Raw genomic sequence first — 18,990 nt, forward strand, 5'->3', positions numbered from 1 at the left:
CATTTAAACCCTAAATATTTTCTAACATGCTTTTATCGTATGATTCAATGGCCAAGTATAACAAACTATTTATAAGCATTCTAACCTTTTAACAAATACTTCTCACGATCAAAAAGCAATTATAATTAGCTAGCCTAAAATGGAAATGGCAATTCAACTCAAGCTCATAACAAGATCACAATTGTCGACTAAAGTTCTGTTTGAATTATTTTGAACGGCAGAATAATCATTCGTTGATGTTAGGCTTCAATAATCTCATTTTACAGCTGTTCACCTCCTACCTGATATAAATCTTGTCGGCTGTTTTAAACTTCCGGAATTTCTAGTTGGCTGAAAATAAAGTCCATTCAATACATCACTCATGATGATGGTTATAGTAGTGGCAGCTTGACAAAGCTAGGTTAGTACTCCGATGGATAATAAGCGAATACGTAGTAAAAGTTAATTAAATGGTTCAAACCATCCTTAAAGATGGAGCAAAGAGAAAGAGGGTTGCAGTCCCAGCGGAGTTGAAGGGAGTTTGAAATTAATGTTATACTATGCTACGGCCCGCACCATTACATTTCCATTTGCTGTCTTCTGGGAATGACTACTAGGATTTTGAACTGAATCTTTCTGCTCACCTACACATTGCAGTTTATAAACTGTAATATTGCCGAGTCTCTGGAAGACGTTGAGGTATAAATTGCAATTATTTAGCAAACAGTTTAGTCTACTTGAAAAGACGGGAGATTAAGCTAATTAACTATGCAAAATGAGTTTTCTTGGCGAGAAACTTGGCTGCGCAAATGGGATTAGGTTTTACCATTAAGTTGGTTAATTTCTTAATACCTTCGCTGTTCTTCGAGTAATGCAGTTAGAAAAAGTTATTTAAAGATGGCTAAAAAGAAAGTTAATTTAGAAATTATTGCAATGAGATGATTTTTGTTTTTCTGTGCTTCAGAATTTGGGATTTGAATAATATGCTCCACCTATATTAGTTAAGTATAAACTTTCGTTTTTTTGTAGTTGTCTAGCGCAACTGATGACCACTTGACAATAGAGATAACAGAACATTCCAGATATTAGTCAATATATCAATTTACTGTTTATTATTATATATGTTTATTTTATATATTTATTTGAAAAACATTCTCAAAATTTGTTAATAAGTTAGGCCGTATAAAAGAAAATCTTGGCGTTTTTTATTACATCTGAATAATTATAACACAATTTTATAATGCATTTTGTTATTTCAATTTAATTTCCTACCCTAATATTAGAAAATGAGTTTAACAACTGGATAAAAACTTCAGAGTTGAAAATAAAAATTAAAAGATATCTTAAGTTCAAAGAAGGTGAAATGAATTCATATACAAAATTTTAGAGAATTTAAAATTTTATTATTTTGTCATGAAATTTCCAAGCATTTAAGAAGTAATAAATGTAATAATATATAATTCTACAGTATATATTAAAAATAGTATATAATTAAGGCGACAAGGGACTTTCAAATGAGCGCAAACTTGTCAAAAAAATTACTTTTCTTTTATGTTTTTGAAATCTAGATATTTAGCTGAACTCTTTTAAGGAAAAACTTTTTGAACAGGAGCAAAATTGATGAATTTATGGGAATTTCTATTTTTCCACGTCCCTTAGTTTACATTTACTTGTCTCCATCTAGCTGTTAAATTTCGTTTCGTTTTTCACCAATTCTTTTCGTTTTTTAAATTTTAAAAGTATTTTAAGTATTATTATTTCAGTGATAATGCTGTCAACATGATTATTAACTAAGGCTGTATCGATCTTGAATTGATTGTTTGCTTACCAATCTATATATTATTAGATAATAAGAATCAACAAAAAATGAAAAAGTACAAAAAGAGATCTGTGAATAAAGCAAATAAAAAGAAAGGACATATTCTGGCAATGCATTTTATCTTGTTTGCAGATTGCCCTTGAGTTTGTGCCAATATGAATTGCTTTTAGAAGTTTTAAGTATTTATTGATATAATAAGACTATGTTGAAAATTTCAAATATAATTCTTGTTTTCCCAAATATGCTTCTGCTTGTTTTTTTAAACTTTTGCTTATTTATTTATTTATTTTGAATTTCGAAGCATCTAATTATTTAACTAGTTCATAACATCATATTTATAGTTATTTACGTATGTCAAAAAAAGGAAATATTTGTTCAAAAGTAGATTTTGCAATAAATAACTTATAAAAGCCATTTTTCTCCAAATTTTCTTTTTGACAAATTTATGAATTTAAAACAGTTCTAGGGAAATGAATTTTCATTATATTGAAAACTTTTATGCTATATACTTATGAACGATATTAAAATTTTGTTGGAAAAGTTTTTTTTAGTTTAGTAAGTAGTATTATATTTATCTATGATATTTTATCACGATCTGAGGATTTTTTTTTCGAAAATGCTGGTGTCTTACTATTATTTGTTTCGATGGTAAACAATATAAAAAGTACTTCCGACAATTATTTTTAAGTTACCTAAAATGTATATTTTGACAGAATTTTGTTATTTCAACAATATTTCATACACGAGGAATGATATAAAGAAACATTATAAATATTTTAAATTTAATAATATATTTTAAATTTAAAAATATCCTCTTGAAATTTTGTATGTAAGTTGTTTTTAACTATATAAACTTTTACTGAAAATTTCAAACCAATCACTTCTTAATTTCTGAAAAAAAACTTAAGTGCTTTGTCGCCTTAAGTTTAAAATTTTATTTCTCAAGTTTTAGAACCACTGGGAACTGAAATATTGACGTATCTTTTTCTTCCCATGTTATATTAATGTAAAACGTAGAGCACGTTTACGTAAATAAAGTTTAAGCTTTTATATCTCAAGTTTTAAAGCCCATATTGATTGAAATATTGTCATACCTTGACAAGTATTAAATTTGTTTCTTTAAATCTCATACTATTAATTCAAAAAGTTGAACGTGTTTGTGATTAATTATCCATGTTTAAGCTCTAATTTCTCAAATTTTAGAACCAGTAGGGATTGAAATTTTGTCTGATCTTCAAAATGAATAAATTTGCCGATTTGAATGCAGTACTTTCAATGCAAAAAGTAGAACACGTTTACATACGCACATATATCTAAATAAACAAGAAGTTTTAGCCACGTTTATTTAGTTTGAAAATCTGCCAAACTTGATTAGAATACTGGAAAACATTTTTTTACATCTACATTGCAATGCATTTTACAGGAAATAACAGTAATTTTTAATGCATATTTCTCCATTTCCCGTAAACTTTATCCTACTCATCGTTAAATGTATTCTGTAATTAACGGTATTAACATTTGAGAAATTTTAATTATTCAAGTATTGTATGGCACGTATTTAGCTTTGCTTGGTACAAAAACTAATCTGTAATTTTTCGTTACGGTTTAGTACCTAAGGTAGGGGAACAAATCAACTTATCTAGTGCGTGCTACTTATGTTTATTCTGGCACGAATATCAGAAAATAATTTAAAGATCACGTAAACATTGAAAGAAATATACATCGTAGTTATACGCTTCCTTTGCTGCTTTATTTGTAAATACTTGAAAGAAGAATTATTTATGTCTAATATAGATGGAGTTCGTAAAAAAACACGCAATAGAAGCCGTGTTATTCCCATCAAAATAAACAAATACTGGAAGTGGATTTTACTGTCCGAATTATTAAAGATGGCTTAGAGTACCGCCTAACAACGAAATGCTGTTATATATTTATTTAGCTTTCACGAGTCATTGAATAAACCAGGTCAAACTTCTCTCGATTACTATTGTAAATACTAAATTCATTTATTAAATAGGAGGATTTATTCCTAAAATATAAAGTTTCGCTTTATCTAGTATGTGTTTGTCTTTTTCTGTGATATTTTGAGATAATGAACAAAGTCCAGGAAAAAAAGTTCTATTAAAAAACAAAATCGATAAAAGTCAGTACATAGTATGCAATTGTTTGAATCGATAAGGATTTTCATTAAAGGCTCTGCTGCCATAAAAAAAACTTTTTTAGTGAATAATTAGCTATTTTTATTGATATTTTAAGTTTCTTATACAGTTATTTATAATCATGAATGTTAAGTTAGGTTTTGTTCAGCTTTAGTCAGCTCGTTTTGTGCCATGCATGTAAATGACGTTAAATACCAAAATAGAAAAAAAATCCATAGCTTTCTGAAAATGAAAAGCGTTTTTAATCCTGCTTTTTTATATTTGAATTGGCTCTTCAAAACTGCAATCTTTGGATTTGCCAAACATAAAAAGATTTGGATGATTTTCATCGAGGTGGGAAAGTCCAACCAGTAAAACCAATAGTTGCAGGTTTGAATCCCACTCAGGGCCTGGATGGTTCTTTCTGTGCGTTATCATCTGTTGTGTGATGGATGAATGTGGCCCAAACATGAACAGGTGTCCATGGCGGTAAGGCGTGGGTAATGTTGCTCGCATCCATGACTGGAATAACGTTAAATATGAGGACAAGATCGGATAACGTTAAATGAGCACGAAAGTACAAGAAGTTCAGAGCCTGCAGTTAAGAAACAAATCTGTGTGGAGAAATGTCGCATACTAATTTAAAGTTTAAGAATAAATATAAAAATCAGTTGTAATTAGTGCATTATAAAAACATAAAAAATAATACACTAACGCATCTATACTAACTCGATGTAAACAATTTTTCTTTTCGTAGCAAATATTTTACATCTAAACTGTCGGAGTATTTGGAGAAATGAATGAAGCTTTTAAATCTGATGTTATTTTTTTCGTGTAAAATTTAGATCGACCAAATTAAGGAAAGAGAGCAATTGACTTCTTTCTAGCTTTGAAATTAGCAAATTTTTAAATCATTATATACGATTGAAATATTTATATAAGAATGCTTTTTTAATTATATTGGTATTGAAAAGGAAAGGAGCTTTTAACTTCATCCGCTAATATTGGTCGTATAAATGCATAAAATGGACAACATTTCTAAAAGCCTCAACCATAATCTTTCGAATTGTGCTAATAGTTTTGCCATGTGAAATCTTCCAAAATAATTTACCACTAAATTTATTTTTACATAGAATTCGTGTAGAAGTAATTTCATTTTTTTTAACAACCCATGTGTTTTACCCTCAAACTTTCAAAAAAAAGCATTATAATGCCTTAAAATCTGTGTTATTATTTTTAAAAGAAAAACAGCATCTTTACAAAAATCGAAAGCGTTGTAGCATTTTAATCTTTTTCTAAAATCTTTAATAAATGTTAAAAGCACCATGGCTAATTGTTGGTATTGACTAAAAAATTGAATCTAAAAAAAAAAAAAAGAAAAAAACTTTTATGATATATGGAGAAATTTTAAAAATTTACGTGATTTTCAACCTCAGAATTTTTTTTTACAAAAATGTAAATAATTCGAATCGGAAATGTATACTTTTATTTGAGCAGAATTGGGATATTAATTCGCATAAATATTTAAAATATTTGAAAGGAAGAAAGTCTCAGTAACATATTAAGTGGGAAAAAGTTAACATTTTAGTATTTAGAAAAATTAGGTTACAATTATTTCTTAACGAAAACAATGTACATTTAACTTGGAAAAAATATTTAATTTTCTAGCATTATAAAGTTTTAAGTTTGCTTAGGATTGTTGTAAAGATTATGCAAAATGAATCAATAAGAAATATTTTACAAGCTATTGTACAGACTCAGTTTGTAAATACTATTGTAATACTATTGTAAATACTATTGTTTGTATACAAGCTATTGTACAGACTCAAAACGGAGAATATTTTAAAACTAAATATTTTCTAAAAATATTCTATATATATCATAATAAATCAAGTCAAATTATTTTCAATTTAAGCCAAAAATAAAAATGAAAATCTGTTTCAGAACACATTAAGCGTAATGAACAAAACAAAATATTCTTACATTAACTATTGATTATAATTTGACGACTCAAGGAATTCTCGTTTATTTTAAGAAATCGCCTTAAACTTTTACTATTACCTTTGCTTTTAAGAACATAGAATATGGTTTTGAACTAATTTGTTCCCATGTGGTTAAAATTGATGAAAATGAGGTTAAAAGTTTATTATTATAAAAAACGCTAATGGAAGGTACAGAAGAATGTTTAGTTATGTAAATACTAATTGAAGAGTCTTACAAATGTAATAAGATAGTGCTATTCCCTTAATTCAAAATATCTTGAGATTATATATATATATTTTAACACCATTCCTTGACATCATACACCGCAAAAAATTCCGGATCAATTTACGCTAAAATCTTCCGGCAATCAGAGTGCAAGTACTTTTTTTTACCGGATCCATTTTTTCCGGAACATGTTAGGGTACAAAAAAATCTAATGTACTGTAATTTTTACAGTAATAATTATCATTTAAAAATGAAATCACTCGCATAATTGCCGTAATCTCACGTAATTACCGTAAAAATTACGGTATAATATTTTACGGTAAAATGGAATTTACAGATGTTGCTCCCAAAGTGCTGGTACTGTATACCGTAATTTGTTTTATGAATTTTTTTACAATGTAGTAGATTAAATCAAACTACTTTTAGTTCAAGTCAAAATAAAACCCGAGCATTTATTTTAGAATCATATAAAAATTTCAATAAAACAGACTATGCAAAATATTCTAGTATTGTAAATTATCGATCATACTTTTACGATAAGAGTTCTGTTTAGTATAAGAAATAGACTTATATTTCTACCATTACCTTCAATTTCAAGATCTTAAAATACAGTTTTGCATAATGTGTTAAGCCTTCGAATATGGCTGAACATTCGGTAAAAATTGTTCATGAAAATGAGGTTAAATGCATCTTATGAAAAAAAAAATGCACTTGGAAGGTACCAAACTCGTAGTTATGTAATAATTAATCTATGAGTCTTACGTTTCTTACGAATGTAGAAAATTTTAGTTCGAGTTCTGAAAATTCTAAGTGCTAAGTCCCCTTAACTAAAAATATTTTTAGACCATATTTTTAAAACCTTCCTCTTATATCACAGTAGATTAAGGCATATTACTTTTAGTTTAAGTCAGAATAAAACTCGGACACATTGTAAAGAAAATTTCAGATCAAATTACAGTATAAAGTCACTTCAAATGCATGGTCCGTTAAATCAATTTTACTGTAACATGTTCAGTAAAAAGAGACTTTATTGTGAAATTTGTCGATACTATTTACAGTAATTTGATCCAGTATTTTTTGCGGTGCATCTGCTTTAGAATCATATAAATTTAAATGATCAGACTATACATAATATTCGTTTTTGTTTAAAATCGAAAATCCCACCAACATTGTCTTTGACAGTTTTCGAATATCTAGTTCACTTTTTTAGGGTCTCTTGATGGAGCTTTAAATAATATTATAAAGCAAATGCTAATCATTTTATTCTACTCTACCTAGACGCCATTTTTTACAACAACTTTCACTTTAACCATTCAATTTCAGTAAGTCGTACTTTAAGTCAGAATAAAACCCGAACATCAGCTACAGAATCATATAAACATTTTAAATGCAACAGATAATACAAAATAATCTTGTATTGTTAACTATTGATTATACTTTTACGATAAAAAAGTTCCGCTTAGTGTAAGAACTCGCCTTGAATTTCTACCATTACTTTTACTTTCAAGAACTCAGAATACAGTTTTGGCCTAATTTGTTAAGCTTTCGAATATGGATGATCAGGTCGTCCCATCAGACGAATAACCTAATGCAAACATTGAACAAATTACTTTATGAAGGTAAGATGTATGATAACTCGGGGAACATTAGGAATATGCAGAATTGTATATCATCTAGGAGAGAGCGTCGTCTAGCCCGAATGACACAAAGCTTATAATACTACCAAATTTTACAGTTATTTAGGGAGCAATAAAAGGACGTAACTTAAAATTTATAGCAGAGTTCCGGAAATAAGTTCCATCGCTGTCGAAGGAACTCATTAAGTGGCTCACCCGAAAGAAAATTTATGTTTTACATTCCTAGAAATCGTTATAAAAACTTCCTTTTGCGGATCTCTTAAGATTCCATAATCGAAGGTTGAATAAAAGTTGAAGCACCGAGAAAGACAATTTATGTTTCGCAAGGTTGAGCGTCAGTTAGCTAGCCTAAAAAAGACGTAAGGAGAGTTTTTTATAGTTCGAAGTGAAGTGTGTATTTTTAACGAGACGCAGCCATAGAATAATGGTTATTGATTTTGAGTTTAAGTGACGTAACGGTCTAAAATTAAAACGAGAATGACACGAGTTTTCATTTTTTGACATCAATATTTTACGAAACCGTGAAGGAACACATTTTAGAAGTTAGCGATACATTTGTAAGATGAAAATTGGTTTCCATTAGCAGTTTTTAAAGTAGTCAGTTACTTTTAAATATTGATTTTGACATATATAATATTTATTTTGAATTAAGGGGCTATATATTTGTCTTAAATGTCCACACTAATTTCCTATTTCATATGCAATTAATTTTAAAATTTTGAGGATTTCTTAATATACTAGTGAGATATATTTATATACCTTGTTTCTAAAAAGGCCAATAACATACATAGAAAACACTGCCTGCATTTAAAGTTAAACTGAATGTAATATATGACCATTTGCATGTAATGAATGTAATATTTTAAATAAAAATTGAATCATTCAATACATCAAGACGTTGTTTTATACTTAGTTACATTGTAATGTAATTTTAACTACATTGCAATTTATACTTTAAGTGCCAATCCTAATTCACGAATTTCATATTTCATCTTCAATTAATTTTAAAGTCTTGTGTATTTCTTAATATACTAGAAAGATATATTTCTATATATTATTTCAAAAACGGCTAAATTTCATAATTCACAGACTAGAAATTAAAACAATAATTGACTCTAAAATATAGCCTTTATTACAGTAAAAATTGCCAATAGAGACTTTTGCTTAATGCAAAGGATATTTCTATGATCCAACAAAGAGTTGAAACTAATTGTATAATACACTGAAAATATTGTCTTCATTTTAAAGTTAAACTGAGAGGGATATTTGATCAATTGAATGTAATGAAAATTTTATATTTTTTGAAATAAAATTGAATCATTAAATACTTTAAGACGTTATTTTATACTTAGTTACATATTAATATTTAAACATAATTTTCTTCAGGGAATTCAATACTCTAAGGATGCATTGTATTTTCCTTTTGCAGAAACTTCTTTTGTTAGAGTTTTTATATTAAAGAAAAAAAAATCAATTTTTGAAAGCTTTATCAGAAATTACAATGGCTTGGACAAAATATTTTTAAAATTATTTGAACTTGAAAACCAGATACTTTTCTTTTGGAGAAAGTTCAATGCCCGACTTTAATTTACTCTTTCAAAAGAAAACTCTCGCGACTTATTCATTTTGTATTTTCAACAAAAGTGAAACCAATGTTGAGTCCAATCTGATGTATTACATGGACAACATTTCGTGATTTTCTCCGCTAACCTTGCTTTCATCTAGCCTTATTTTTTTCCATTATTTCTGTTTTCAAATCTTTCCACCTATTTTTTTCTTCCTTTTTCAGTATAACACGAATTGAAAATATAAAAATACCAGCTGCTAGGTAAATAGAAAGGATGAATAAAAAGACTAAATAAAAAAAGTCAAAAAACGCCAAAAAGCCAAAAAAGTCTTCCCCACACTCCCGGCAGTGTCTTGTAGGAAGAAAAAAAGTAGTCATTGTATTCTTCACAAGTTTGAACATCTCAAAATCTGGGACGTGGCAAGCTGTTTCTCAGTCAGCAACATGGAACAATACTAAACGAAGAGCAATTCCAAAAAACTAGATAAAAAAGTATCGAAACAAAAACAGATCCCTCAGTCCTTTTTCTGGAAATAACTGCATTCGAAGCGATTGATGCAATCTCGGCCTAGTCCGATCGAATTCTGCAGAGCGAACCTCTGGGTGCCTGAGGGAGATAAAAAGTTCACGAATCAAGGGATGTTTCTGATCTCTCTTAAACCGCCAAAGCAAAGAGAAGAGACGAGCAAAAATCCTTTACCCAACATTTTTTTCTTATAAACAAAAGAAATAACTTGATTTGGCTTTCTAGCTCTGAACCGGAATTTAGATTTAGGGATCTCCAGTATCTCATCTAAAGATAACTTTTTGTGAAGTGGACAATTCTAACTGGCTGCATTAAATAACATGCCTAGTCCTGATAGATTACTTGGAAACAGTGATCCACGGAATAAATATGCCGTGTAGTATAACCGCATAGTTGTTTTGCAATTCACCCATAAAGATTCTCTTCGGTTACTGCTCATTTAACGCGCGCCATTTTAAAGTTATATATTATTTTATTTCAAAAAAATTATCATATTATAACTCTTTAAAAATGTTTGTATTTTCTGGAAATAACTTGCATAGGCACCTTGGAAGAATTTGGAGGGATACTCTGAATAAAACCATCCCATCATTAAGCCAGAAAAATTGTGCATGGGTGCCAGTTTGATGTAACATTAATAACGTCTTAAATTTAATCATGTTTTCGTTTAATTTGTATATTTCATAGTGTAATCAAACTAATATGGTTTTACTTGAATGGTATAGTGGCTCCGTGGTATCGCAGTCGGTTAGGTGTCGCTCACACCGCTGGTTTGGGAACTAGGAATAGTGTCGATTCTGGAGGCCCACAAAACACCCAACGTGCATATGCAGCAAGATGCACGTTAAATTTGTTGTGGCTGAAAATCCTCTCTATGGTTCTGGTTAGAAAGTTTGGAGAGACAGGTAATAGCCCAGAAGTAGGACATTCCTACCTCGGCCTTAAAAAATAGATCCCTAAAAATTGGGCTTTGTGCTTGGCCGTAGTTGGGTAATGTTTGTGAATAGTATGGTACAATATGACATCGTATACGAAGTTGCAGCATATTTAAACAATGTTGCGGTTCAAGAAGCTGTAAAACTTCTCACACCATAAATTAAATTTTAAATTGGTACTCATGTGGATTTTATTGAGCAGCAAATTTATACAACAGTGTAGTATAACACGCTGCCAAATTTCTAACTATATATATTTGGATCAATTCATAATTAGTATTGCTATATTTTATTTTTATTACTAAATGTCATTTTGTACTGCTAAATGTCATTTTGTACAACTAGATTTCCTTTTAAACGTCTAAATCTCTTTATACTACTATATTATATTTTGAAATAACGGGAAAGTCTTATTTTCTACGCTTGTTAAGACTTTTTTCAATTAAAACGCCGATCTCAAGAAACCTTGCAAAAAACGATTTTGAAGAAATCTCAACTTTGGAAAAATTTAACAAAATGTTTAATTGTTAAAAAATTACGTTACATTAAAATTGAGCTCATGTTTTCTCAGGCCATGCCAACACTCATATAATTTATCACATTCGTACATTTTTACTACTACAGATTTTAAGCTTGAGTTTATTCAGGACATTTTCTAGTTACTGAGACGACCTAGATTTTTATCCTGAAAAATATACAATTTTATAAAATTTAAAGAAAGACAAATTGTTTATTGTTTCCATTTCAAAAATTCAAATATAAAGGTTTAAGTTTGTAGAATTTAAAAAGAATTTATTTAATCTTCTGCTCGGATAATAGAATAGCTAAGTAAATAATAAAATGTGAAAACCTCCGGCAAAGAGCTGAAAAGATAATGATTTATTCCGGTACTAGATGAAACTCGGACCAAATGTGTAGAATTAATTTTGAGGTTTCGAAGACAATCATAGAAACGCGAGATCAATTTTGCTCCATTAAAACTGTTTTTTGTTATTTTTAACTATATGCAATTATCAAAAATTTATTGCATAAAGTTAATTGCTTCAAATTCCATAATGAGCTCTCTCTAAAGCTATTCATTAACGAGAGCTTGAAAAATACTTTTTTTTATACTTTTGCTGTTGCATAAATTTGCATTCCATGCCTTTAAGAAGCGCACTAGTTCTTCTGTTATGTTAATCATTACTTTCAAGTTAGAGTGTTTTGGAATTTCATTATTCTGCAAGATTGTTTAAGAAAATGCGCTCTTCATAATGGGACTCGGGTGAAAAATAGCAACTAATTGTTCTTAAAGTTCAACTAACATTTCTAAAGCAGCAAGAATAAGTTTTTGAGTTCTTGCTTTCGCTTCAGTTGTAACGGTACTTCGTGTAATTGTACTTTAAGTTTAACCAGCATGAGCGGAAATTAGTATAGTTAATCTAAGTCAGTAATTCATTATAAAATATAAAATTCTCATTAAGTTTTAGAAGATTATTTTATAGTTTGAAAGTACTAAGTAATTCTGCGATTGCTTAGAATTGTAAACATATAATTTGATTTCACAGTAATACAAAAATTCTTTAGCAATTTTTTATATACTGGGACATAAATTGATTACTTTTTCTGAAGAATGGTAATTCAATTAATCGTTAAAATATTTTGCAAAATTTTTATCTGCTGCCTTTAAAAAACTTATCGTACAAAGATAAAGCCAGTAAAGATATTTTTAAATGTGAAGACAAACACGCAGTCTCTAGATTATACTATGACTTTTTTTTTTTTTGCTGTGGAAAATTTCTTCTCCAGGCTGCAATTTTTAATATGATATTTTTAGTCTATTTTTGTCAAAATGTACAAGTTTGAAACGTTATATGTAGCAGTTGGTCACGTAAATGCTGCATCATCAGGATAAAAATTTCATAGAAATCCATCCCTGAAATATCACGATAACTTTAGAACTAGAGAACTGATTAAATGAAACTTGGTAATATGATAGTTTAATACAATACAAATGAAAAAAAAATTATTAAACAGCTCTTATGCACGTGCTCCAAAAATTGAAAAGTTTGGAACAGAAATTACAAAATCGAACCAAAGAAATAGGCTATTGCTGGGTTTGGTCTCCTTTTAGTTAATTTTCGATGTCATACATACCTTGACCTAGCATTATGAATTCATACAGGAAATAAGCCAATTTTGTTATGCATGTATCAATTGCTCCGTTTTGTTCAGTAACATTGTTTTCCTGACCAGGATGCTTGTCAGAAGGGTAAAAGTTGAAACTGCCATCTTTAGAGNCAAAGTGCAGAGAAAATTCGTGATGTTCAACATCTCAGGGAACGAATAGTCAATTGTGTGGCAACCGTCCCCCCAGACATGCTCGCCAGGACATGGGAAGAGGTAGAATACCGTTTAGACGTCTGCCGTGCCACTAACGGGGCTCATATAGAACTTAACTAAGTGTTAAAAAAAACTTGATAATGTAAGCTTTTCGGTCATGTATAAAACATGTATGTATGTTTTTTATTTCATTAAAATATTTTGCCTCAAAGCCCCGGAGTTCTTTTATAGACACCCTGTATATAACATTTTTAAACTTCAAAATTTCGACAAAAATAGACTAAAAATGGAATTTAAAAAAATCTGTAGCTTTAGAAGCAAATATTATTTCAGATTTGAATTTCTCAATCTCGAATTGGGAAGGATCAAGAATTTCTATGAACGCAAAAAAAAATTTATTTCAGTGCTATGGAAAATTTTTTTGCAATTTTAGCAAAAGTCTACTACGTCCATACTTTAAAATATACAGGATACTTAATAACGGTTGTCACCAGGCTTCTTCACTTTCAAACTGCAGAATCTATATTACCAAAGGTGAGGCTCAGGTAAAATAAAATTGCTATGAACTGCAACATGAAACCCTTCATGTTTTCAGCCGTTGGAAAACCATGGAGTTAATTTCCCAATTTTGAAGATGGTATAGTACGGGAGAAAAAGTTGGAAACTTGGAAAAAAATATCGTTTTAGTACGAACAGACACTTTGTGGTCATAAATGATAAGAAAATAACGATGAAAAAATTTGTTTTTTTGCTCGTTATTTATTTTACACTGCCAAGTAATGAATGGAAAAAAAACTAGTTATTGCAAGATATCTTTAGTTTTGATTGACAAAGATTTAAAGAGCCGACCAGGTGGCCGAGTGGTTAGCGTGTCTGACCGCGGAGCCATTGGCCGCGGTTTTGAATCCTGCTCAGGTCATGGGTGTTTCTTTCTCTCTCTCTCTCTGTTCTATGTCCTTTCTCCTTTGTGTGAATGTGACCCGCCCTATAAACGGGTTTGTGGTTGTGCGACGTGGGCGACGCTGATCCACCGCCGTGGCTTCGCCACAGGTGGCCACTGGGTAACGAGAAAAGGGTAGCAGTTCCTGTGGCCACTAGGACAATCCTCCAGGGCCCGCCATTAAAAAACAAGATTTAAAGAAGATTGAGCATCAGCAACTAGGGTAAATTGTGACAACATGTTACTTTGGTTTCTTTCTAAGATCGTATCATCAAGTCAAGGCGTAAGAAATCACGAACCTTAAATATACGTCTTAAGTGAACTTTTTTAAGCATTCATGACCTTGGTGTCATGACCTCGTATGAAATCGATGATAATTTCTTCAACTTTTTAATACGTTTTACTCTTTATATCGCACCATTTTTGATTTAGTAAGACTGATCGTACATTTTTCCGTAAGGTAGCTCTGTATTAGTTCATAGTAACTTTGTTATATCTTACTATACTATACTTTATACTTCAGTGCATAGTCACATTATACCATTCGCTTTAGATGTAGCCAAAGATTTTCGAAAGATTAGAAGCGGGTAAGAACTAGTGAACATTCCATATAGTATTCCAATACGGAAAAGCTAATGAACTAGTATTCAAAATTCAGAAAATTTTCGTAATATCACGATAACTTTAGAACTAGAGAACTGATTAAATGAAACTTGGTAATATGATAGTTTAATACAATACAAATGAAAAAAAAATTATTAAACAGCTCTTATGCAAGTGCTCCAAAAATTGATAAGTTTGGAACAGAAATTACAAAATCGAACAAAAGGAATAGGCTAATGCTGGGTTTGGTCTCCTTTTAGTTAATTTTCGATGACATACATACCTTGACCTAACATTATGAATTCATACAGGAAATAAGCCAATTTTGTTATGCATGAATCAATTGCTCCGTTTTGTTCAGTAACATTGTTTTCCTGACCAGGATGCTTGTCGGAAGGGTAAAAGTTGAAACTGCCATCTTTAGAGCATCCCTGACCTAGTTTATAAGATTGAGATTTATAGAGACTTAGCAAGTCTTAGTCTTAACTCTTTAACATCTAAGCAAATGAGCGCTATGTAGCATGCGTGGTCATGCGTTAAAATGAACACAGCGTCACTTGTCTCCTCTGAAAGGGCAAAGGTAGGGTACTTAGATCTTACACCAGCCACAGCGTCCCATTCAAAAACATGAAAGGGTATCCAATACAATACCTGTCCAGACCATCAAGGCGTCGCTGCCATAATTTTCGACATCTCGAATGTTGGAGGTTAGGACGCAGGTCTTTGGTTGTCTTTGGCTAGCTGCACATAAAAGTATAAACTAGGGACCCATTATCTACCCTTCAATATTTGATAAAAGATAGACTGGCTGGAATAAGAATAAGAGGAAAGCAAGCAATTCCAATAAATAAATGAATAAGAACTGTAAAGAATCGAAATGAAAATCTCAAAGAACAGAATGTCAAATTCCCAGAACAAGTTGTACTAAACTCAAAGCATAAGCATAATCAGCTTGTTTGCAATGTTATAAAACATCAACCCAAGCCTCCGATTTTTCAAAAAGTAAAATCATAAATTTGATTTATAAAAATAACTGAAGTTAAACATCTAACTGAGCAAGTTATTAGCAAAACACAGATATATCAGACGAAATTGAAGAGGCGGTGGTAAAAATGATTTCTTGCCATTAGAGAAAGGAATACCAAAGAATACCAAACAAGTTAATATAGATCCAAATTTAATAATTTGAAGTAAATGAAAATCGATGGAAAACAGCATCAAGATAGAAATAAAGAAAACCTTCTTCAAATATTATATCTTGAGCTTTTTACCTTCAAATACGTATAGATTAAAATTCGATTGTTAAAGAAAGTGACACATCATGTATCTTTTTGAGGTGATCAATTTTTGCAAAAAGAATCATTTCAACTCCAAGAGCTGAAATGATTCTTGAACCGTTCATTTATTTAAACAAAAAATATCAATGAAATCAGTTAAAAATTATTCGCTTCGTTTTTTCCAATTCAATAAAATTTTTCTGTAATAAATAATTAAAATGCAACCAATACAAAAATTTATATTGCTGTTAGTTCTGATTATATCCACACCCAATTACCGCTAGAATCTCATTTCCAACTGTCAGGCTATTCTAACTGCACTTTTTATGCCACCAGAGAACATTCAACGTAGTCTTCAGGCATTAGAATTCGCAAACCTCATCCTGCAAACGTTCGGAAATATTTAGTATTGAACTAGACAAGACAACAATAAATATGATGTGCTTAATTAACTCTTGAATCAAAAGAAATTCTACTTTAGAAATCCAAATCTGCACACAGCCTTTGTTAACTAAATATGAAATGGATCCTAATTAAATTCAGTTCTTTTTTTTAAAAAAAATATTTTAAAGAGAAAAAATGAAAAATAAAACGCAAACAAACAAAACATTTTTTGTGAGGAACGAAACATTACAATAAGTGGAAAAGAAGCTTATTTATGATTGATTTTGCTGCAGGCTTCAATAAATATTAGACCAAGAGTAACATAATTGCATAACTAGCTTTTATGAACAAGACACTCTTTCAAAACCTTGTAATTAGCTTTGAGTTTTTTATCCTCATCTGTTCTTATTTATTTGATGGTGATTCTTCATTGTTTGCAAGACCCTCCAAGAGATGAAATAATTCTATCCACTAAAACACGCACCAAAATATTTCTTTTATTAAAACAGAGCAGATCAATGAAATTAACTCAAGAATATTCTAAGTTGCCTTTTCCAATAAATATTTCTTCTGCGTTAATGAATAAAAGACGATCGCAGAAAAGGCTCTAACGATTGATAGTATGACGTGTTTAATTGGAAATAAAATTTCTGAAATTATTTTCATCTTTCTTTGAAAAAAGTAAACGAGAGTCACAAATTAGTTTTTTTTTCTTTTGTTCCTTGCTTTGATTATATATTCAATGCAGTCAAATTACTTTTGTTCGTCGGATCCACTCTAAAATCGTCTTAATACTTGATTGGATTTCCTTTTTATTTTTAAATGAACCTTGGTGCAAACTGGAATTTAGAGGCATTTTTCTTAGTGGATATGGGGTTTGCCCGGGGCTTGTTTTTACATTCCAGAAAGTATTTCTAAGAATAAAATTGTATTCATCATTTATTTGTTATGTATCCGATAAACATCGTTTCAATATCTTATGTCTATTTCTCTTAAAGAAATAAGAAACTTTTACTTCCATTAATGGTTCATCTTTATCTCTTTCAAGAATGAAAGAAATAAAAATGTATACGAATTACAAATTTTATTTTTAACCGTAGAAAAACAACAGCGTATTTTAAAATACTTTTCTGATTGTTATTGAAATATATGGCTTGAGGCAATATAAGTCATAACCCTTTCTTTTCACACTGGTGAATTTTTTAAGAAAGTAACATTCCTAAATATAGGAAGGGAAAGAGGCAAATTCTGTATCAGATGGATAGAGAAATTAATTATTTATCGTTTGGGGAACCTGTTAGAGAATATTTGTGTAGCTCAGCATTGATTTTCAACAGTCTGTTGTTTTGAAAAAGAATAAAGTGAGACTTCAGAAAGAAAAGACATCAAACACCAAACTTTTCTTGGCATTGTTACACGCAGTAGGTACATCATACGCATCCGAAAGTTTTAATAGAAGGCAGCACAATACAGTGAAACACCTTATTGCCTGCATGAAAATACTGAATGCATTCCTGTACTATCTTAAAAATGTAGCTTATCCTTATATTGCCCAAACCCTATTAAGTTATTTTAATTAAACAATAAGATATTTTGCATGCTTATGGAATTCATTGTAAATTTTTTGGACAAAATTACAGAAGTATCATTGGCATTTGTGAACAAACAAGATCAATTATAAGACTGAAAGGATACTAATAACGCTAAGCGGAAAGAAATTTAAATGCTTAATACTGTTTAGTTTAATTTTTTCTTTAACCACAGTTTTCTAAAAGAGATTGATTTTCCTGAAAATAAATACAAGGCATACAAAACCAGAGTTTGAAAACTAGAAAATTTTTCGGCGTTTCAGAGCATTTTTTCCCTTTGGTATTTTAAAGACATAAATGAATGCTTTTAACAATTAGTATAAATAAATGGAAAATTTTAAATTTTGGAACTACATAAAATATTGTTGCTGTTGTAGTTTGACAAGTGCAGAAAAGTACATTTCAAATGGGACCGAAGGCATGGAGCACAGCCCTGGCCACGTCTTCGACTTTTTCAGAATAAAGGGTGCCATGGCAGCAGTTGAGGTCGATGACTAAAATATTTATTAATGTTAACGAAACGCTTCTAAGTGGTGCAGGGGTGGCAAATGTTATATGTTTCATATTTCCAGGAACGTTTGTGTAAGTGTGGTATAACTTAAGCGTAAGTTATAATGGACATTCAAAATAAAATTTATTAACTTTATTCATTTAGAAAAAAAGACATTACTAGTTTCTTAAAGCCTAAAAGGTATACTTGAGGCTTATTCATTTTTTTCAGCTTTTACATTTGTAATTAACTAAACGAAGAAAATAAATGGCTAGATTTGAGAACATTACACATTCAAAACTCTTTCGAAATAGAATCTGTAGTTCCAGGTACTTATTCTACGAATAACGTTGAGAGTTTACCTCGATTTACTTGTTTTAAAAGGAAAATCTATTTTCCCTACATATTCTTGGCACCCTTGATTCAAAATTTTGAAAGTTGATGTTACCAAGGCGTGTCTCAATATATGCAGTGACTTCAGTACATCTGAAATCGAGAATGACAATTCGATAATTAAGTTTTGTTCACATAAACTTAATTAATAGCTCAGCTACAGACTTTGGCGCCCGCGGTTTT

This window comes from Parasteatoda tepidariorum, chromosome X1 (genome assembly GCF_043381705.1).
Source record: "Parasteatoda tepidariorum isolate YZ-2023 chromosome X1, CAS_Ptep_4.0, whole genome shotgun sequence".
Taxonomy (NCBI): domain Eukaryota; kingdom Metazoa; phylum Arthropoda; class Arachnida; order Araneae; family Theridiidae; genus Parasteatoda; species Parasteatoda tepidariorum.